The sequence below is a fragment of the Poromitra crassiceps genome (genome assembly GCF_964638095.1).
Source record: "Poromitra crassiceps genome assembly, chromosome: 27".
Lineage (NCBI taxonomy): Eukaryota > Metazoa > Chordata > Actinopteri > Beryciformes > Melamphaidae > Poromitra > Poromitra crassiceps.
The window spans coordinates 14,520,624-14,544,860 of NC_139650.1; the positions used below are offsets into that span (position 1 = coordinate 14,520,624).

Genomic DNA, 24,237 nt, shown 5'->3' on the forward strand with positions numbered 1-24,237 from the left:
ACCGAGTTTAAGACATAGAGGCGCCTCTCTAGCGTACCCACACTTTATGACGGCCCGCTAGCCTGACGGTGGTGTTGGGCCGCACTATTGAGCTTTCCTCCTATTACTGTATGTACATATAGTCACACATATATATATATCTCCTTCACATGTGCAGATTTCGCATTCAGGCATTAATACCACTTTGGAACTCATTCAAATTAGCAGTACAATGCATATGTGAGTTGTCCTGCTTTATCTGCTACTTATAATATATTATCTGTACTTTTCTATTTTTGTATACTGTCATTCTGGGCAGCTCTAGTGGATGCCCAGGCCCATTTTGTGGGAGATGTGTTTTTCTCTGTGGTCACAGACCTGGTTCTGTCCACATAAAAGTTGGGAGTATAGCTGATAGAGAAAATTTACATCACATTAGCCTTTATTTGGACAATCACTAGTTATTAATATATTCATATACATTTCCATTTTAGTTACATATAGTTATGACACAGACATACTTCATATTTAGATGACCTGTGTACATACACAGATAGACATCATATTTGGATAACCTGTGTACATACACAGACGTATTTAGATAACTTGTACCATACATTTGCAGCTCCTCTCTTGAATATACAAGAGTGCATCTCTTGGCCAAGATCTATGTTTAATACTTAATATGTTTGTCAACTGCCTCCGTGAAATCAAATCCTGGATGTCATCAAATCTCCTCAAACTCAACAGCAAAAAGACTGAGCTCATGGTTGTGGCACCGGCGGCACTGCTCAGGAAGGTTGGAGATCTCCTCCTCGACGTAGACGGCTGCTCCATCTCACCATCCACTGAAGTCCGCAACCTGGGCGTCATCCTCGACTCCACTCTCTCCTTCCACTCCCACATCAAAACCATCACCAAATCTGCCTTCTACCACCTCAGAAACATCTCCCGACTCCGGCCATCACTCTCTGATTCCGTTGCTGAAACCCTCATACACGCCTTCATCACCTCCCGCCTGGACTACTGTAACGGAGTCCTGTTCAGGGTTCCCAACAAAACCCTGGACAGGCTCCAATATGTACAAAACTCAGCTGCCAGGGTTCTGACCCGCACCAAACCCTGGCAGCACATCACTCCCACCCTCATCCACCTCCACTGGCTCCCGGTCAAGTCCCGTATCCTGTACAAAATCCATCTCCTCACCTACAAATCCCTCCACGCCCTCGCCCCCCAGTACCTGTCTGACCTCCTGCAACCCTACACCCCGTCCCGGAACCTGAGGTCCTCCAACTCGGGTCTCCTCTCCATCCCCCACTCCCGCCTGCGGACCTTTGGGGCCAGAGCCTTCAGCGTGGCTGCCCCCACCCTTTGGAACTCTCTCCCAGCCGAAATCCGCAATGCCGCATCACTGGCTACCTTCAAAACTCTACTCAAAACTCACCTGTTCAACACAGCCTTCCACAACTAGTCTCTTCTGTTCTTTGTTGTTCTTTGTTGTCATCTATGTGTGTCCATCATCTTTGTGTGCTCTGTGAAGCGGCCTTGGGTTCCTTGAAAGGCGCTATATAAATCCAAGCTATTATTATTATTATTTAATACATGATATCTGACGACTTCTTCTGACTCCTGGCTCCATCATTTCATTTCAACTGGTTTCCTTCAAGTGGTTCACTGTTTACCTTTTGGCTGTGAAATTTCATTCTCTATCAATAGCCAATATACCATTAACTGTGCTAAATTCACTTTTGATAATTTTATTTTTACAATGTATTACTGTATTTGTATGTAACTTTTTTTATTCAAGCTTTTCCTGTCACATGACCGAGTTGACCCACTTAACTGCGTCATGTGACTGTTCCATGCATGTATTTAAAGATGGCGTCGTCCTATGTCACACTGTCTGAGGAAGGGCAGGGTGACAAGGGCAGGAAACGTTACCCATCGGTGTTAAATAAAAACACTCAACTGGAGCCTTGCAGTGTGCGAGCTTTACTTTCTTCCCTTCTTCCCAACATACAGGAGTGCAACTTCTGCGTATAGAAATCGGGGAGAGCACAGGTGATGCCAACGCAAACAGCAGGGGATAAGTGGGCAGCCACGGCTCCATCCTCTCATGATGGGAAAGAGAGTGGAGCAGTTATTGAGCACCATGGCTGTTGGATTGCTGTATATCACCTTCGATAAAAGGGGCACCGAAGCACATTGCTCCCAGTCATCTTTTTTTTTTTACACACACAGTGCACCTGAACGCAACATGCGAGATACCCGCTGAATAAGTGTCCAAATGTTCATGTCATATTCTGGCCAATACTCCACTTCTGTTATAGCATTTCAGTCTTGAATATGGAATATCTTTCAATAATCTTTATGACTAAAAGGCTACATTGAAGTAGAAATTTAAATAACTCAAATAACTCATTGGTTTTGGATTTATTTAGCTTCAAGACTGCATTTTTGTTCGTGTGACCCTCAACACAGGCTTTGATCATCCCGGGACACTTACTGATACGTATGCTTAAATTAACCCACTCATATTCTGATTTATTTCAAGAAAAACATTTCAGCTAGTGGAAATTCTAATTGGCTGGTAACTTTAAAATCTAGCAGCCATATTGGCAGGTGGTCAAAAAAGTTAATTTCAAGCCCTGAGAGCAGGTGGTGACATAGGAGTGAGTGAGAAATATTGGTGGTTAAGACTGAATAATGACATCACAACTGTTAATTTAAAATGAGTTATTCCTCTAAACCTGGCTTCAAATGCACCAAATTGTTCGTGCTGGCACCGTTCGGCCCTCAGCAAAACCTGGTAGCGAGGACAGTTTTTGTGGCCCTCTCTATCATCAAAGTTACCCATCCATGGGTTACGGCATGATAATATTTGTTCGGCCCCCGGCAACAATCTGGGTTTCTCATGTGGCCCCCCATGAAAAATAATTGCCCACCCCTGGCCTATAGGCTACTATTGTGACATGTGACATGGTAAGGTGAGCTCCTATAGGCTACTATTGTGACATGTAACACAAATCTATAACATCTACCTCTAGTTATGTGTGAGAACAGACTGATGCCGACCAATGTCTAGAAATATGCGCTATAGACCCTTTTCACAGCAACCATTCTGTGGTGGTAAAATTATAATGATCATTTCAATCAAGGATACATTTTATATCCCCAGGTATGTGAAGTTTTTGACCATGGAGGAACATGTGCCTGATTCATTGCCTGATTTAGCGGTAACAGCACTGATTAGTGCCAGTTTATTTTAAACCCAGACAGCTGACCATATTGTTCAAAAAGAGGATTTGTGGGATACATTGTACAGCATTGTCAACATACAGGAGTGCATCTTCTGCGTACAGCGAAATATGGTGATGCATTCCATTGATAGAAATCGGGGAGAGCACAGGTGATTGACGGATTGGCTCAAAAGAGAGTGCAAACAGCAGGGGGCTAAGTGGGCAGCCCTGTCTCCATCCTCTCGTGATGGGAAAGAGAGTGGATCGGGTGGCTTTTCCCAGGTCTTAAATTCCGCAGCATGCACGAGATGCCCACTAGGCTACAGTTGCATTACCGGCTACCACACCACATGAAGCATTGGAATGACCAGAACCAATGTTTTATAATAAACATTGAACTACTACTACTAGTACTACTAGTACTACTACTACTACTACTACTACTACAGTATAGATCATATACATGCATTTTTGGCTATGGCCAATAGGGGTTTCAATGAACACCTGAACCAATGCAAACTTAATGATTATAATATGCAACGGGTTAAGTAGGCTATGCAACCCCCCCCCCCCCCCCCCCCCCCCCCCGAAAATAGTTCCATTGTGCTTGCCTGCTGGCCAAAAGGAGGCATGACAATGGGCATTTCCAATCAGCTTCCAAATGGATGCATGTGACACCACAAACATTTGTAGAAAGGTTGTTCATGGGCCATGGAAGAACTGATTACCTTAAAGCGCAAATTATGCTCAAGCAAAATCACCGGCGCTGACTGCGCCGAGGGGGTCGCTGCAGCTGGGCGTCCTATCGGCGCAGCTCGGCGTAGGGGGCGTGCAACTCCTGGAAAATGCGACTCCGCGGCGTCAACTCCTTGTTGTGAGGAATGAGGAAATGCCATTTCCTCATTTAACAGTGCTTGTCCCTCATCTAGCAAAGCCTTCTGCAGGCTCACTGGAATGAGTTTTGAAATGGAGGGACAATAAAATGTCCCCCCACGACATGATTGCAAGTTCTTGGTAAACGACACGGTAACGTTTGGGACGTGTACCGCAGCCAACGCGCCGAGTTACGTTCGAGTATGCACAGTCTCGCAATCGCCGCTCGGCGGCGGCAAGGCTCCAAGTCGAGGCTGCGCAGAACCTTGTCAGTGCCTTTACACCCCCACTAGCCAAAAGGGCGTGTGTCCATGGCGATGGCCAATCACAAGAAGGCGGCTTAATTCCCAACTCTGTCATTGTCTTGCTTATTTGGATCCAGAAGCAATGCAAATTTTCGCAAGAAGAAGTGTGGCCTGTTGTGGCTGTTTTAACATAGCATGAGACCTCTGACCCTGTGCCCCCCCCCCCCCAGTTTTTCTTGTTTTGTGTGTTGTCATTGTATACTGTGTTTTTAGCTACTGTTTTATTTATTACCTATGCACTGTACAGCACTTTGTGGCAGCTGTGGTTGTTTGAAATGTGCTCTATAAATAAAGTTGAGTTGAGTTGAGTTGAGTTGTTGGTCCGTGATCAGCGATCTGCACGGTCATTGGACAGGCGACCTGTCAATCACACCCGAAATTGCAGTCTGATATTGTCTATTTTACTCTCATTTACTAAATGAACATCATGCAGTATTGAAGAAGACTTGAAACTAGTGATTTATACCACAAACCCATTAGAAAAGTGTTTACTGGCTCCATACATCAAGTGAGAACTAGGGTCGGACAATCAGACTTCTTTTTGCAGACAGTGGAGTTGCCCCCTGCAGGCCTTTTGAAAGAATGCAGGTTTAATTCACTCCTGCATTGGCTTCACAAGCTAGCGCCCTGGTAACATTACAAACCATTGTCAAAAGGTCGGTGGAGGGATGCACTCTATTAGCGCCCTCTGTTTAATTGTAATTGTAGTGTATCTTGAACTTTGACAGCATTTTTAGTTTGTAAACTTTGAGGCTTTATTCTTTGTCTGCTAAGCACAATGATGCTTTTTCCACAGCACAGCCATGGTCATCACAAGTCCAATTCAGCTCAGGCAGTCAGGGAGGCTTCACTTAAGAGGTGGCCTGTTTCCTAAATATAATAATTTAATACATTTGTATTCTATTAAGATACTATATTCCATCAGATAAAACATGATACACGATATGGATGATGTTAGAATAATAATGAGTTTCATTAAAGATTCTCTCAACTTAAAGGATGGCTTTCCGTGGTGAATATGAAGATCTATTAAATGTAACGCACCTATGGAGTTGGAATCCGTTGACATTTTTTGAATCGATGGTTGCTAGCCAGAGAAATCAAAGAAAATCCACTCTGTGGGGTGGGGTGGGGGTGGAAGGGGAGGGGGGGTTGCGAAGGGGCAGAAATACTCCACTTCCCACAATGCACTGGGCTCGTGGCCTTCTAATAAGTCCACGCCCAGCTCTTAGGCCCTGGGGGCACTTGGCTAAAACATTATTCACACAATCTTGCTATTACTCAACTTTACTTTGTTTGTTCATCAAACGATAATGGCCAGGGTTAAATGTGTAGTTAGCGCGTGCATGGCGAAGAAGAGGAGAGAAGCAGAGGAAACGGGCAAAGCGCTTATTTCGCATTGTTTCCCAAAAGATTGAGCACTACGGCTAGCCTAGGTAGCTAGCATTAGCATAGGGCTCCATTAGCTGGGACATGCGAGTTTGCAGTAGTCATTTCAAAGAGGACTATCAACGTTCTTCTAGCCACGGAGACAGCTCAGAGTCGGAAAAGACTGAGGGAAGACTGGTTGCAATAAAAATCTACAGCTCTATGTCGATAGCTGCAATGTACATATTTTATCCATTTTGATTTCGTTTTAAAATGCTTGATTTTACCTGTCTTGTTTTCAAGGTTATGGATATACTTGAATTTTAACAAACTCGAAAAGGGCTTGATTTGCAAGATAATCTGGTGTAACCCTTACAAATATATTTCTGGCTAACTTCTCTATGTGACTACGTAGGATTTGCAGGGGTGCAAATAGTCCCCTTTAGGTGACCGTCACCTTTTTCATCCCAAAATGTGAGGATTTCTGAGTGGTTTTATGAATGCCCTTACCTTTTCACTAGCCAGCCTCCCCTCCCTACCTACATGTTCACTTTCCAGGACTTGCATATCATGTTCATGTCCCCAGAATTTAGTTATATATTTTTTTTACATCACTTACCACAGCAAGTCAAGGATTTGAAATCATTCAAATGTGTTTTCATTCAGATGTGAATTCCATCCATAAGTAACACAATGACAGAATGTAGGACTATTTTGGTCGTGGGTTTCATACACTTTCTGTAATAAAACATCTAAAGCAAAAATCTTAATGGGGGGCTCTGCGACATAATCTTATCAAATGGGGGTCAGTCGTCTAATTTGGGTCAGTGTAGGGGTCCTTGACATGAAAAGTGTGAGAACCACTGTCTTAGAAAATGAAGTATTTGGGGGATTGTAACATGCAGTAGGATTTCTATTACTAATTGATGTGGGATTTCTACTGGCATAAATCAAGACATTTTATAGGTTGGTGTGAAGATCAACAGCTCTGCATCCCATGTGTTTATACTTTGTTTTTACAACAGTAAAAAGTTTGCGTTTCTTTGGTTAACACAGTAGTAAGTATTGATGCAGGTGCAGAATGAATAGATGCCAGCAATAACTGCTCAAAGACCTCTAATCTACTGCATCTAATGTAAATATCAACCTGGCTGCAGCTTTTACAACCCCATACCGGCATTACTGATTAAAGTGGCAAATAACCAAACTACAAGCAACATATATGTGGATGTTCAAAAAACTACAAGCAACATATATTTGGATGTTCAAAAAGCATAGTTCAAAGAGTTCTAATGTGCATTGTCCAAGATGTAGCCTACAGATAATGAAAAATGTATGCCTAATTCGAAGAGTTCAAATAGTTCTTCTATGTCATGGATTGTTTGCTGGAAGCCACGGTATTATCCATCAGGTACATGGATCGCCTGCACAGCACACGCTGGCAAAACAATAGGACGATGCCTCCCTCTCTCACCATGTAGAATAGGCTATCAGGCGACACTGTCAGCAAAAAAACAAACAGAAAAAACATTAGAACGAACGGCATGCCTATTTTCAGTGTAAGGTTTGACGTTACATACAAATGTTCTGCTAAATAGTAGTATGCAAAAAAAAAGGGCTGCGGTTCGTCTCCGCCGGCCTGCTCAACTGCCTCTCCTTCCATACGGCGCAATTCCTCTGCACTGTAGTCTGGCTCATATGGCCTTAAGTAGCCCTGAATGGTCAGTTTTATTTGTGTTTGTCTTGATTGTAATGGCTATGACAGGCTGGGGAAGTTTATCATCGGTTTTCTAAAAAATGTCTAGTACACTAAAAACTAAAATTACATCGTGGAATTGTAGAGGGCTACAAAAAATCAAGAAGGTTAAACAGGTTATGAATAGGATTAAGGCAATGCAATCTAGTATCGTGTTTCTTCAAGAAACGCATTTGATGCATAAAGATGAGTTGAAGGTGAAGAGAAGGTGGAGAGGCAAAGTCTTCTCAGCTCCGTTTACTTCACAGGCAAGAGGTGTAATGATTTTGATTCATGAGTCAATTCCACTACAGGTGAATAAGATAATTAAGGATAAGAGGGGACGATATCTTATTATAAAGGGGATGATTCTGAATGAGCAATTGATTTTGGCAAATATTTATGGGCCAAACAATGATGACCCGATGTTTTTCCAAAACCTGTTTCTTACTCTATCTACTATTCCTGGTAGTTGTGTGATTGCAGGTGACTTCAATTGCACCTTGAAGCCAGAGATGGACAGGAGCTCGGGAGTTGATCAATCTCATACTCGATCTAGGGAGGTAATTCACCACTTCATGAAAGAAATGAACCTGATAGATATTTGGAGGGAAAATAATCCAAATGACAAAACTTTTTCGTGTTACTCTGGTACACATCAGTCTTACTCACGTATTGATTTTTTCCTGATATCAGCAGGTTTAAAATATAGAATCAAAGATTGCTTATATGACGCCATACTAATATCGGATCATGCACCAAATTCATTAGTGTATCAAGACCCCAATTTAGTGAGAGATGTCCCTAGGTGGCGCTTTAAGCAAAAATGGTTGGCGGATCCTGGCTTTGTCACATTTTTGGAAGAACAAATACAATTTTATTTTGAAACAAATACAACAGAAACATCGGCAAGTTATAGATGGGAGGCTTTTAAAGCTTTTATTAGGGGCCAAATAATCAACATAACTAGTTCTAAAGCTAAGCAGACGTATCAGAAGACAAAGGCATTGGAAATAGAAATTAAGACATTGGAAAAAGAATACTTTCAATCAGGTTCCCCTGGAGTTCACCAAAGATTGCTCCTGATACGGTCACAATATAATGAACAATCGGCATCAAAAGCAATGGCCAGTCTTTTAAGACTTAGACAAACATTCTATGAGCAGGGAGAGGCGTCTGGGAAGGTGCTGGCGTGGCGCATCAAACAGTTAGAGAACGAGAGGGCCATCATTTCTTTACAAAATAACCTAGGAGAGACTATTGTAGATCCAATTGGAATAAATGAAGCTTTCAGAAAATATTATGAAGAGCTTTATAGCTCAGAAATAAGCTACGACGAATCGGAATTGAACACCTTCTTAGAGGGAACCGATATACACTCAGTACCAGAAGAGTTTAGAGCAGATATAGATAAAGACATAACGTTAGAGGAAATAGCTATAGCAATTGATAGTATACAATCAGGAAAAACACCGGGGCCCGACGGATTACCAATTGAAATTTATAAGAAGTTCAAAATTAGATTACAGACACCCCTTTTAGAAATGTTTATTGAATCCTTTGAAAATGGAATCCTGCCACGCTCCTTAAGAGGAGCATTGATCACGTTATTGCCAAAACCGGGTAAACCAAACAACAAATGTGAGAACCTGAGGCCAATTAGTCTTTTAAATGCGGATCTGAAAGTGTTATGTAAAATTTTAGCTAGAAGGATTGAAGGGATAATACCAAAAATAATAGGAAAAGATCAGAACGGTTTTATTCGTGGCAGGCAAGGCTTTCATAATGTTAGAAGAATTCTGAATATTCTCCATTACCACAAGGGGGAGCCAGACACTGCTTTATTGTCATTGGACGCCGAAAAGGCCTTTGACAGGGTAGAATGGCCATATCTTTTTGAAATTCTGAACCGTTTTGGCCTAGGGGATAAATTTTGCAAATGGATAAAATTACTTTATACGGAGCCATATGCTGAAATATTGACCAATGGAACCATCTCAAATACTATCAAGATAAAACGTGGCTGTAGGCAAGGGGATCCGGTGTCTCCATTATTATTTATTTTGGCAATTGAACCACTAGCGCTGGCAGTAAGCATTCATAGGAACATCTCAGGAATAACTATGGGACAACAGGAGCATCGTCTGGCCTTATATGCAGACGATGTCATTATTTTCCTCAAGGATATAAGAAAATCTATCCCGGCCTTGATGGATTTAATTAAAGCATTTGGAAAGATCTCAGGCTATAAGATAAACACAACTAAAACTGCAATTATGCTACTAAACCAGGCGGAAATGAGAAATCCGCCAGAAGAAGCCGCTCAGTTCAAAGTGGTGGAATGTTTCACTTATTTAGGCATTCAAATAGTTCCATCTCTGGGGAAAATTGTAGATGTGAACTACGGACCATTGCTGTCGGATATTTCAAAATCAGTAGATAGGTGGTCTTCGATTCCAATGTCATTAATAGGGAGAATAAATGTCCTCAAGATGAATGTACTTCCCAAGCTGTTGTATTTGTTTCAAAATTTACCATTGCCACCTCCGAGCAATTTGTTCTCTCAGCTAAAGAAACTGTTTATCAGATTTTTATGGAATAATAGACGCTCCAGGTTGCGACTGTCGTTACTGTATTTACCCTATGATAGAGGAGGGCTTAAGTGTCCCAACCCACTCTGGTATTACTGGGCAGCTCAGCTGAGAACGATTATGTTTTATTTTACAGAAACAGAGGCTCCCTTATGGAGGGAGATGGAGGGCCATCGGTTGAGTCTACCTCTTCCAAGCTACCTATACTCGGCTAAAGTTAAAAAACTCAAGAAAAGCACTGAAAATCCTATAGTTAAAAACATGATTGAGGTGTTGCGGCAAGTCAAACAATTTTTGGGAGAAACAGAGTCTCTTTCACTTTTCAGTCCAATATGGAGGAACGATCTTTTCCCCATAGGGAGGTCTGGGTGGTTTAAAGACTGGGCTGAAAAAGGCTTACAAAAAATAGGAGATTTATATGAACCAGATGGGGATCAGATGATGTCATTTGAGGAAATAATAGATAAATACAACATAAATCGCAAACAATTCTTTGGCTATTTACAAGTGAGAGATTTCATCAGAAAACAGCAAAATCAATCTTTAACTATTCCCACTATGTCTGCAATAGAAGAGGTAATGTTGATGAACTGTATAGGAAGAGGCATCATTTCTAGGATATATAATCATCTGGTAGGACAGTCTGCAGAGTCTTCCATGGAGAGACTGGAGGCAGGGGGCTAAATAACGTTCTGAACTTAGGCTAAATTTTGGCGAAGGAAAAAAGGCATGACCCTTTTCAAAGGGGTCCCTTGACCTCTCACCTCAAGATATCTGGATGACAGTTGGTTCTCTGGATAGAATTGGTGATGTCGACATATCATGTTGCCCAGGTCCTACCTCTTAGGGCTGTGAATCTTCACTGGCCTCACGACTCGATTATGATTCAGGGCTACGATTCGATTCGATTACGATTATTGATGCATCTCGATGCATCTTCAATCGATGCATCACTTTTTTTTCCCAATACATGATTTATTTTTTCTCACTCTTTTTTCTCACTGTGTGGCTACTTTTAAAATAAAAGTGCATTTGGAAGTGCCTTGTATTATGATCCAAATAAACAACTGCATGTACTTCCATTATATTTTATCTATCCGTACCCGGGTACGATTAGTCGCCCTGTTCGGCATTTGCTATTCGTACCACCCCTATTTACAAGCACACCGCCACGGAGGCTCGGAGCTCGCTTGGAACCTCGTCTTTTTCAAGTGATTGAGAGCACAGCGCTGCTCTCTCTTTCTCTCCCTCTCTCCTCCGCCCCGTTCCCCTCCCTTGTCATCCAGGCTCTGACCAAAACAAATGCGGAATTAGAAGAGAGGGGTTTTGCACCGCGCTGAAGTTAGTTAGGTTCACTCCAACGCTACCTGCTTTTCAGATCTGCTTCTCTCTCCCTCATTCCTTCACCTCTTCCTCTTTACACGTCCTCCCCATGCACTTGCAAAATTTGAGAGAAACATCAATGATTCTTCGGAATTAGGGTTTGAATGTAATAAATTAAGTTTTGTTTCTTAAACTGGCCCGACTGCCGTGTTTGAGTACACTATAGTATTGGAAAGAACAAGTGAAAAGCCGAAGGGTATGGTATATTAGTTCAACATAACACTGTTTATCTCAGTGACAACAGACAGCGCAGTCAGTGGTAAATTATTGTGCTCCCACACGGGAGACCTGGGTTAAAATCCTGAATGAACCACCATTTCATAAAAAAAAAGTGCATAAATTGTTAATCCGGACATATTTTATGTATAAAGCTGCTGAATGAACGTCATCATGACATCATTTTGCTTGCTTGATAGCTTGGTACATATTTGGAACTTGCAAAAGGTTGAGTCACACCAGTAGCCTACAACAAATAAGTAGTCCACACCATTACACAAAATAAACAACAAAGAGCATTCCACAAAGTAAACAATGATGATGATGATAATAATACAATATTATAGGGATATATGTTTCAGTTTAAAGCAGGACTTACCCCCCCAGATTTCTGGCAGAACGGCATGCTTGATTTGAAAAAACCTATGGAAAACCAAGTAATGAACGTCTCCTCTTGTCTCACTATACTCTTTGGCTGTGCTCAGGTCAGGAATTTTTTCCCGGAAATCGACGCCATGACAGTTTCCCCGCAGTTTCCCCAAAACATCACAAGACAAAGTTATGAGAGCTACAAAATCTTTATAAATATCAACAACTAGCCAACGCTGGTGGCCTGTATGGAAACAGCGTTGCTCAAAATGGTTGAAAGTTATATCAATTTGGTCATTCAGTGGCAAACTAGAAATTGACTCCATTGACTCCCATTTTGTGGACTGACTCAAGGCTCTTGGTTGCGATTAGATCAATTTTATTTGTTTCCACATAACCCTACATTACGAAATAGAATGACTGTGTATGTCCAAAAAAATACTATGCACAAATAGAGGAAATCAACCAAAAGGAGACCACCCATAAACCCTGCCAGCCTCGCACATAAATATGGGTAGACTCAGCTCTCAACTGTCAGAAGTCAAGCTTCACATCACCTGGAGATCTCACACGTCAACTCTCAATCTGTGGAAAGATAAGAAGAAAATATTCCAACATAATTTCTCTAATATGAGGAAGACTTGTCCTTGGGATCCATCCAAGTAAGGACATTCAATATATTTTGTGATTTGTCAGAATTATTTTGTTGGAAGTTCTAATGTAAGTATAAAATAGGAAATAAATACATAAATACATAAATACTTCACAAAATGTTCCAGAACCAACATTTGTTAATTCATTCTCCCTGCCTCCATATTATTGTAGTTAAGTGAGTGAGTTAAGTTTTTCTGAGATTGGAACTGAGTTGAAATGTGTCTGATTTAGTTTGGTTCTTGTTTTTAGGATGAAGTGTGCCGTGGCCTTCGCTGTGCTGATGCTGGTTGTCCTCATGGTTGATCCTGGGGAAAGTGAGTAAGGTTCAGTTTTGGAACATGTATGACTTTATAAAATGTATAAAGTGAAATGTAACGCTATAGAAAGATAAAGTTATTACATGAATTGGTCGGCATCAGTCTGTTCTCACACATAACTAGAGGTAGATGTTATAGATTTGTGTCACATGTTACAATAGTAGCCTATAGGAGCTCACCTTACCATGTCACATGTCACAATAGTAGCCTATAGGAGCTCACTTTAGCATGTCACATGTCACAATAGGAGCCTATAGGAGCTCACCTTACCATGTCACATGTGACAATAATAGGTAGCCTATTCACCTTATGTAGCCACGCCCATTTGACCCGGTTCTGTGGCCGTCCTACGACTTCCGGCTAAAAATAATAATAAAATAAAATAAAAAATGGCTGCGCTGCTCCAATATCATCTAACTCTGAATTAACTAATAGTTTAGCCAATTGTATGTAACATACCAAATAAAAGCAAACGGCAATGTCTAAGAATGCAACGCCATGTAACTGGCTCGTTAAGTCTCGCATTCCAGGGAATTACGTTAACGTCTGCGGGTCTTTATTAACGTTAATGGCTTGCGCTGCCTCGGAGGAGAGAAAACCATCCGAAACTTTCTTTGTTGGAGTCCAGGTATGTTTTACAAGAAAGTGCTCGTCATTAGTGGATACTCCGCTTGCTTGCTGTGTACCGAGCTCAAAGTAGTAGGCTACGTTCTTTGTTTTACACCCTGCGCTGTCCACTACAAAAACGACTCTCTTCTTCATGACGTTCTTTCATATTTGGCGCCGTGTTAGACGGACCCGGAAGAATTTGGCCCACTGTAAGGTCTGAACATAAGGTGAATAGGAGCTCACCTTACCATGTCACATGTCACAATAGGAGCCTATAGGAGCTCACCTTACCATGTCACATGTCACAATAGTAGCCTATAGGAGCTCACTTTACCATGTGACATGTCACAATAGTAGCCTATAGGAGCTCACTTTAGCATGTCACATGCCACAATAGGAGCCTATAGGAGCTCACCTTACCATGTCACATGTCACAATAGTAGGTAGCCTATAGGAGCTCACCTTACCATGTCACATGTCACAATAGGAGCCTATAGGAGCTCACCTTACCATGTCACATGTCACAATAGTAGCCTAGGAGCTCACTTTACCATGTCACATGTCACAATAGGAGCCTATAGGAGCTCACCTTACCATGTCACATGTCACAATAGTAGCCTATAGGAGCTCACTTTACCATGTCACATGTCACAATAGTAGCCTATAGGAGCTCACTTTAGCATGTCACATGCCACAATAGGAGCCTATAGGAGCTCACCTTACCATGTCACATGTCACAATAGTAGGTAGCCTATAGGAGCTCACCTTACCATGTCACATGTCACAATAGGAGCCTATAGGAGCTCACCTTACCATGTCACATGTCACAATAGTAGGTAGCCTATAGGAGCTCACCTTACCATGTCACATGTCACAATAGGAGCCTATAGGAGCTCACCTTACCATGTCACATGTCACAATAGTAGCCTAGGAGCTCACCTTACCATGTCACATGTCACAATAGGAGCCTATAGGAGCTCACCTTACCATGTCACATGTCACAATAGTAGCCTATAGGAGCTCACCTTACCAAGTGCATCACCTCACAATTTGTGGACCATACAGTAAGAAGACTGAAATGAAGGTGAAGGCTCTTGAAGAGACGCCTGTTAGCTGCAGCCTGCAGGTTGTTTGGAAGACAACACTGTCAAGGGAAAATGTTGTTGTGACACACCCCAGGAGAAGGTACCACATGTAGGCCAATTGTAATTCCCAGAAACAATGTTTTTCATTTTTTTCATTAATACACACGTTTAGGTTTTGAACTACCCATTCCACATAAAATGCAGCCATTTTAGAATCAGTAAATAAGTGTATCTTGTTAAATAAAAGTCCTTGTTGGCCACTCCCCCCTTACCTGGCTGCCTAGGTGTGAAAAGCTTCTCCAACTTTGAGGGCTGTTATCTCTGAATGTAGCTTTTAGGAGTGTGAACATTCAAATAAGCATAACTCCTTCATTTTGTTTTCAGATTACAATGTGTGACACATCATTTGAATTTTGAAAGTTTACAATCTGCACTTTCATACAGTAATCTGTAAAAAACTGAAAAATGACCTCCGCCTACATGTGGGTCAAAACACCAGCAGCTGTCACGTGATTATTAATAAACACTCCACTCCACATTCACCCATAGGCACTTTTCAAGACATGTCTTGTATAGACTACATGTAATCTTAGCAACAGAGACATTTATTATACTGTAAAGGCAAGTAATGAATAAAGTCATGTGTTTTGAACACATAACCAGGAGAGATATTTGTGCATTGCAACAGCATTCGTAACAAAGTGCAATTCGCACTTGTTTTCCAAGTTGTAACTTCTTTATATGACCCATAGCACTAGATCATACTGCCTTCTTTATATCAGTGGTTCTCAATATATATACTGTATACACTGTATATATATATTTTTTTTGTGTGTGTGTGTGTGTGTGTGTGTGCGCAAAAGCCTCATATTTCAACGAAAATATTGTATGCTTTAAGGTCCCATACTGTGAAAATCGGTTTTGATTGGGTTTTGTTGTTTGTATAAACTTGGGGTGTTAACTAACATCTGTAAAAGTATGAAATCACTTACTACAGTCATTCCTCTCCCTCCCCTGCCACAAATTGGGAGCCCCAGGAGAGGGAGAATCAGAGTTCCAGAATTTGCATGGATTTTCTACGTCACCTGCCGCCAACCAACAGGTGTTGAGTTAAAAATTCACAGGGCCCGTCCAGAGCCCGCCCCCTCACAGCCCCGTCCTCCGAGGTCCGACAGCTGCCTGCAGGAAACCTGTTGTGTTCGCGTACAATGGAGGTCGGCACGGGAGGCCTGTCTGTTCTGTTAGCTGCTGTGTTACTGTAGCATGGACACATGTCCAGAAAACAATGAACTGAACCCATGGGTAAGTAAGTGTCACCACTTTGTGGTTGTTCAGTTATATACAGCCAGCTGGGTTGGAAAACATAATGGAAGAGATGCATGTTAGTGGTGTAGGCGTATCTGCTGGCCTAGTGTGAATGGAGGCTGTTAGCCACAACAACTGTGCCTTATAGGCTAAACTCAGCCAGCCAAAACAAACACCTTGTCCCGGTGGCGTTAGGACACACATACTGTAACGTTGATCAATGTTTGGGACTAGTTGCAACAAGCTAATTGAGCTAATGCTAGCGTTAGTTAGCATGCTAGCCAAGCAGCTTCTCTGGCTGACTGGACACATCACAACCGATCAACAACTCTGTAACAAAACTGTAGCTCTATGTACATGTTGTGACATTGGGTACTCACCACGTGATGAAATAATAATCCATAGTTACGTGAAATGTCATTTTCGTAGCAAATCCGCAACGAGTTACTTCCTTGTTTTTCTAGGGGGCAGTCCCCGTTTCATTTCAGCGTCCTGGTTAACAGGCAACACCGATCACACCAGCCGCAGCACTTTGCCTCGCCACGCGACGCTGCACACGTGCTGCAGCGATAGTTTCAGCTTCTGGTCTATTTTTTAGCAGCCAAGCATGAAGTCAATGCAAGTTGTGAGCGGGGGCAGGGCAGCGCCGGGCAAAACGGAGCGAGGCGTGGAGCAAAACAGAGTGATTCTGGTGTGACTGGCAAGGCTCCTGCTGGAGGATTCAATGAAGCGCTGCCTCAGCGCTGCTTCTGAGATGCTTGTGGTGTGAACCAAGCGTAAAATGAGAAACCATAGCTTGCAGAGAATATTGGCCCTATGTGACCTAGTTACCTATGTTTGGACACAGTGACATTCAGATGGGAATGTAAGACCTTAACACCATAGCGGTATCACAAAGCCACACTTATTGGTCATTTGAGCAACTCATGTACAATGGAAGTGAATGATATGTGTATATTTGTTTTGGTCTGATGACGAAAGGTCTATTTATAATAATTTCTCCAAAGCAGAAGGCGAGAAAGTGTGCGGGAGTTTCTTTATTGTTTTTAATTTGCATCTTCCTCCGACGCACCTGTCACACATTCAGGTGTGCAGCGACTTCATTCACAACAATTAATTACAAAGCAAATCTGATGAAGCAATAATGCAAAAACACATTTGCGTCTCGCTTTTTTGTTATGTTACAGTATCTATTAATAAAAATAAGTGTCAATCCTGATATCCTGGTGTGCGCTGGATTATAAATGTTATTATAGGCCACGCTTAAAATGCAACACTATTTTATTTTATTTTTTAAATTGTAGGGGGTCCCTGCTCTGTTTCTCTATCAACCAAGGGGTCCTTGGGCTGAAAAAGGTTGAAGAGCCCTGCATTTGTTTTTGCCTTCTATTGGTTTAAAGCACTTTCAGCTGCATGTTTATTAAATCTGCTAGACAAATAACGGTTATTGTGCCTATTACAAAATGCTTTTAGAAGTGGTTGAGAAAGATTCACAAGCTTGTTATCTTGAATGACTCACTAATATGGTTTCACAACTTATTGCGAAAACTGATGATTTTCACATGCATCTGGCAGGAAGAAGCATTACATATCATCAATCTAATCACATAGTCACAGTGATGAAGCATTACATATCATCAATCTAATCACATAGTCACAGTGATGGGGACAGACTGAGACCTCACAGACTGTCAACACATTTTTTAAGTCTTAAGTTGTTTAATGGAAAACATGTCAGACTCTGTCAGTTCTCTCACTTCTCTGTCATTTGGCTATTCTAGGAAGTGTCCTGCAACAAAGAATACCTAGGGACCTATAATAGTAGTACACACACACACACACACACACACATACACACACACACACACACACACACACACACACACACACACACACACATTTGAATTCTTTATTTGCTTCCACAAATTATATTAAAATTACAGGGAATCAAATATAACGGGTTAGACATTTCATGGCCACCTATGGTAGCCATGAACCTGCCTATGACAGCTGAAACAGAGCAATATTTAGCAAGCTGTTTGGCTTTGCTCTTAGACATGCCAGCAATGTTCAGACCACTAATGGTAAATTTATGTACATGGCCCAGGCTTCCGAATATGAGCACACAGAATCTACATCTGTACCCAAAGTTGGTTATAATTTCAAGTAGTGGTTGATACTTGGAATATTTATCTTGGAAAGCCTGGTCCATGTACAGATCAAAAACACAGCCTACCTCTAGAATCAGGACCTCCTTGTGAGGTGACGACTTAAGCTTATGCTGCAAGTCACTCTGTATAAGAGCACCAGCCAGTTGTTAATACATTTCAAGTAAAGTAAATGCATATCACAGTCACCCTTACCATATATATATATATATATATATATATATATATATATATATATATATATATATATATATATATATATATATATAACACACACACACACACACACACACACACACACACACACACACACACACACACAAGTAAATGTATATCACAGTCACCCTTACCTGCTTTCAATCAGTATTAATTCCATGCTCTATAATTGCTTTCAATACTACTGCAATTATGAATAGGCATGGAAGAGTATTAAGACCATTGTCTCACAGCACACAACTGGAGCTTTATCCTTAAACCACTACTGTTCTAACATTGTTTGTATCATATTAGAATTTTAATGTCCCATTCAAATTCTATCCAGAGCCAAAGGCACGCCCACTTCTAAACCAAGCCATTCAGCTAGTTAGTTAGTTTATTGACAACCATAGAAATATTCACAATATATACAACTATTAAAATAATCATATAAAATACGAAGAATAAAAACAATGGGTCCAATCACATAACAGATAGGCTACATAAAACTAAGATGTTTGTTCACGTTCCAAGATAGCTAAGCATTTACTCAACATAGATGGCATTTTCTTGTCCATATTTTTAAATAATACCCGTAGGTCAGTAGACTGACACTCAAAACTGTCCTGGATATCCTGGGTCTGGGGGCACAAGAGAAGGTGTTGTTTGTCCTGGATTCCAGTGCCACACCAGCACACACGCTGTTCTCGAGGTGTGCGGCTCCACCTTCCCAGTTCAACGCGCAACCGGTGGGATGACAGGCGGAATCTTGAGAAAGTTTGTCTCAAACTATCCTCGATGGTGTGTTGGCTGTTCATATAGAGTGGGTGGACAGATAACTCGGGGTTAAAGTCCCTGGAAACCAAAATCCACAAAAACGTTCTAACTATGTTATTTAGGGTCTTATGTTAGTAATTGTGTGCCTCAGAAATTATGATACATTACTTTCAACCCAAAGCCTTAAAATCGACACTTTTCTACAAGGTCTGGATTTCCACTTCCTCATTGAAGAGAGCGGTGCATGAGGTGCCCAAATGCAAAATCTTATGAGGTCATAAGCTCTATATAACCTTTGTACACGCGCGCAACCCGCCCTCCTCCTTTTGTCCGTTCTTTGCCCCCACAGCGCTCGCTCAGTGTCTGTCTGTCTCCCTCCCACTCTGTGTGCTGTGTGTCGAGCGCTATGCTGCCTGCTCTCTAAGAGAGAGAGAGAGAGAGCAGGCAGTATAGCGCTCAACACACAGCCTGGTGATGCGAGGTTACTCACACACACACACACACACACACACACACACAGTAGCGCTATAGCACACAGTGTGTGTGTGTGTGTTCAGTAGATCCAGTACTTTGCCCAGCTCAGATCTCAGCCTGTCTCTTGTCCAGGTGGTGATGTTTGTACTTCTCAGCCTGTCTCCTGGTGTTCCCATGTTTTCTGTTGCTCAAAACAGCAGAATGACTCCTGGGAGTTGTAGTACAGGGTTAGGGTTAGTTAGGGTTGGGAGTTGTAGTACAGGCATAGAGAGTTCAGACTCCACTTTCAACTTCAAGATTGAAGACTGAAAAAAGCAGTTATTTAAATTGTTTGGCTTGCTAACTAGAGAACAAAACTAGCTGCTGCCATCTTGGAAAGTGGGCGTGTACTACATTATATTTAATGTAGAATGCAAAGGATATATAACTGGCTTGTTAAACTCGCATTCCAGGAATATCGTAATTTACTGCGGCTCTTACCGAGGCTAGTTGCCACTTCAAGACACGCTGGGAAACTTCAGCCTGCCTGGAGGAAGCCTCCCGGTCCTCTGCCCTGAGGCTCGTGCAGTGAGCCAGCCAGCGACTACGCACTTCACAGTGCTGTATTTACATGTGTTTGTACATGGACCGTTATTGAAACGTGACCGGTAGGTTTCAGATTTGTCCGGTAAAATACAGGTGCAGACTGCGGAGCAGTGCGGGCTTCGCAGCCATCCGCACGAATCGGCACCGTGCGAATCCGCACCATGCTAAAATTGGGTAACCTGCAGTTTATTCGGTGAGGCAATCAACTATAATTCACTGAGAAACTTTTATCACATCGCAAGAAGGGGTTATGGTAAATTAATTGAGAAAACTTATACATTGTAGCCTACTTGCAATAGGCTATTCACCTTCACCTGCTATAACCCAGAGGGTCGTTGGCATCACAGCCGATCTGTCACAAGATTCAAGATTCAAGATTTATTAAGTGTCCCAAAAGGGCAATTTGGGTTGCAAAAAGCGTAGTACAAAGTACATACATAAAAACAAATAAGACAATAAAAACATTATAAAAACAGTCCAGAGCAGCAGTTTAAAGTACAACACAACAGTTAAAGTGCAAATGACGGGGACAGCCCGGCATTCCGAAATGTCGGCACTCCGAAATACCGGCATTCCGACAAAATTGTCGGAATGGAGATCTGTCTCGCCATTGCGAAAGAACCCTAACCCTAACCCGGGGGACTGGCTGGAGCTAACCCCTCCCAGCCCCCATGTCTAAACCTAACCTCTCCCACCCCCCATGCCTAAACCTAACCTCCTGCAGACCCTAACCCTAAACCTAACCTCTCCCACCCCACCCCCCATGCCTAAACCTAACCTCCCCCAGAACCTAACCATAACCCCTAACCCTTCCCGGGCTGTTGGCATTGCGGGCGGTGGGCATAGTGAGCGGACCCCTTTGACAGTCGTGGGCAAAACACGGTTTTGGTCTATATAGCTGATTTAACCTTTTAACAACTGTAGGGGGGGTCATTTTTTATATAACTCGCCCGTTTGGAGTAAAATAGATGATAGAAAATGGGGTGATTGACAGATCACCTGTCGAGTGATCACGCAGCTTGCCGATCACGGACCAATAGCAGGCGGAGCTGCGACTCTGAGAAACCCCCATCTCATGAGCTGCGCAAGGACTCAACCCATTCCCTCCCACTCTGCTGATGAAAAAACAAGATGGCGATGGCCAATGAATCAACTCCAAAGACCAAAATCAATGGGGGGGACACCTCGGCATTCCGAAATGTCGGCACTCCGAAATACCGGCATTCCGACAAAATTGAGATCTGTCTCGCCATTGCGAAAGAACCCTAACCCGGGGGACCGGCTGGAGCTAACCTCTCCCAGCCCCCACGTCTAAACCTAACCTCCCCCAGACCCTAACCCTAAACCTAACCTCTCCCACCCCCCACGCCTAAGCCTAACCTCCCCCAGAACCTAACCCTAAACCTAACCTCTCGGCGAAACATTTTTGGAGATAAAAAGGGCCGCCTCTCCGAAAGCATAGAAGTCAATGATCGGAATGCCGACACTTCAGAATGGCGAGAGGACCCCATCAATGGGATAGCTCTGTCCATATTTTTTGGTCGGTGACGTGTGCGCGTCGTCATCTATGTAACAACAACAACACATCGTTGTCTCTCATTACACGCATGTGTTTGTTTTGCTTCCTTCTACCACCTTCTACTCTGCACTGCCGTTTTCTATATTTTTGCTCTTGTGTTCAGTCCGGTTTGCTTTCACACCACAAACGAAACGTGCCAGGCTTCACTTGGAAGCGAACCGAGGCCCATGTTTTCAAGCGGACCACAGTTCACTTGTTTGTTCTGCCCTAGAGGTCGTTTGAGCTTTCACACCACCCCAAACCAAGTGGACTATCCGAGGAAACAAACGCATTGACCATTTTCAAATCTATGTTCTCCTTGGCCAATAAGTAGTCACCTTCTGTCTGCATTATGGACCTCATGCTATTTTGGTATTTAATTGAATTGAATTGAATTTAACTTAATCTTTTAATTTATTTATTTTATTTATTTATTTTTTGTATCCCCTGTGGACTCACTGGGCTCTTGCGGTTAGATCAATGTTGTTTGTTTCCACATAGCCCTAGATTATGAAATCCAATGACTGTGTGTATGTCTATAAAAATACTACCTTTTGGTTGAGGAAATCAGTTCCTCAACCAAAAGGAGAAGTAAACCAAGCCAGCCTCACCCATATAAAGGTGGCTCTCAACTGTCAGATGTCAAACTTCACATCACCTGGCGATCTCACACTCTTCAATTTGCTGTCTTTGAAAACAGCCTTTTAACGTTGACTCTCAATCTGCGGAAAGGTAAGAAGAAAATATTCCAACATCATTTCTCTAATATGAGGACGACCTTGTGCTTGGGAGACATCCAAGTAAGGACATTCAATACTTTTTATGATTTGTAGTCCGGATTATATTGTTAGAAATTTTAATGAAATGAAAAAACAAAACAATCTTCACAAATGTTCCTGAACCAAAATTTGTTGAATATATTTAATAGAATATATTTAATGGTTTTGTTGTCATAATTGTTACATTACATTACGTCATATGGCAGATGCTTTCATCCAAAGCGACGTACAATATCACATTTTGTCAACTATGCAACACAATCTATGGGAGCTACAACTTTTTTAAGGAATAGAGTAGCACTTGTAGAAAGTAGTTAGAGATGTATTATTATTATTATTTAGATAGAGATGTTAGTTCAAGATGGGCCCAGGTAGAGCCTGATATTGTTCTAGTTCAGTGAGTTTTTCTGAGACTGGAACTGAAATGTGTCTGATTTAGTTCGGTTCTTGTTTTTAGGATGAAGTGTGCCGTGGCCTTCGCTGTGCTGATGCTGGTTGTCCTCATGGTTGATCCTGGGGAAGGTGAGTAGGTTCAGTTTTGGAACATGTATGACTTTATAAAATGTATAAAGGAAAATGTAATGCTATAGAAAGATACAGTTATGAAGTGGATCACATATAAAGTAAGGGGTGCATTCTATATCATGCAACAACATAACTTTTGCTTACTTGAATTCATTCATCTACCAGTCTAAATACTTTAACCAATGTTTAATTTAGTCCTGGCAGCAGTCTGATTTTGTTATTAAGTGCTGTATTGCATGTCAAACACACCCTTTAAAACATGCAAAATACAAAGAGAGCTTCATTAATATATCGATAATTTCTATAATATATGCATAATAATTAAAATTATAAAATGGAGGTATCAGAACAAAGTATGACACTGATTTGCTGTGATGTCATGTGTTCATAAACATTTTTATATTTGTTAAATTTAGGTAAACCCATCTTTTGTCATCTCCTGAAATGCCTCATGCCATGGACATGGGGCCATCGCCATCGCCGATGTTGCGATGTTGATCGCAACATCGATGTTGATCGCAACATCGATTACAAGTGAAGGTAAAGACTTCTAACTCTGTGAAAAATATTCAACATGCAAGAACCTACATATTATAAATGTCATCATGTAAACACTTCCAACTACTTACTGTGAAAAAGATTCAAGATGCAAAATATACTAAATCGTATTCCCTTCTTCCTCCACCAGGTTGTTGCTCTGCAATGCGAGTAACAAATTGACTAACTACCAAACTAGTCCTCTCATGTCTCCATGACTCACTGGAGTGATGTTGAATAAATCTGCATTATGAGAAGTCAACCCAACTCTCATTTGTGTCATTATTAAAGTGAATAAATTGCTGTAATTTGATCTCAAAATGATGATGAACATTGATATTCATTTTGTCTCATGAAAATGCTCTGTTAGAGGGCTAAATGTAAAAATGAAAAGGTGTACCATTCTTGATACTCTGCAAGTTTTTCTCTGTTCTTAAATGTGTGTTCAATTAAAAACAGGAATGCAGGAAACTCGGAGAAATATGGACTTAAAAATCAATTTCGGAGTGGGGGGGTTTCGGAATGGGGGGGGTCAAATCAATTTCAATTTCTGTGGGGGGGTTTCGGAATGGGGGGTTTCTGAGTGAGGGGGTGTCGGAACGGTGGTGTTT

The 24,237-nt window shown here is 41.8% G+C and overlaps 1 long non-coding RNA gene across 1 annotated transcript; it reads left to right on the forward strand.

Moving 5' to 3' along the window:
- Nucleotides 1-22,379: 22,379 nt before the first annotated feature.
- On the forward strand, nt 22,380-23,950 carry LOC310799240. The gene is made up of 4 exons (XR_014553811.1): nt 22,380-22,517; nt 23,022-23,086; nt 23,506-23,629; nt 23,778-23,950. It is a non-coding gene; the product is annotated as an uncharacterized lncRNA (long non-coding RNA).
- The last annotated feature ends 287 nt before the right edge of the window (nt 23,951-24,237 follow it).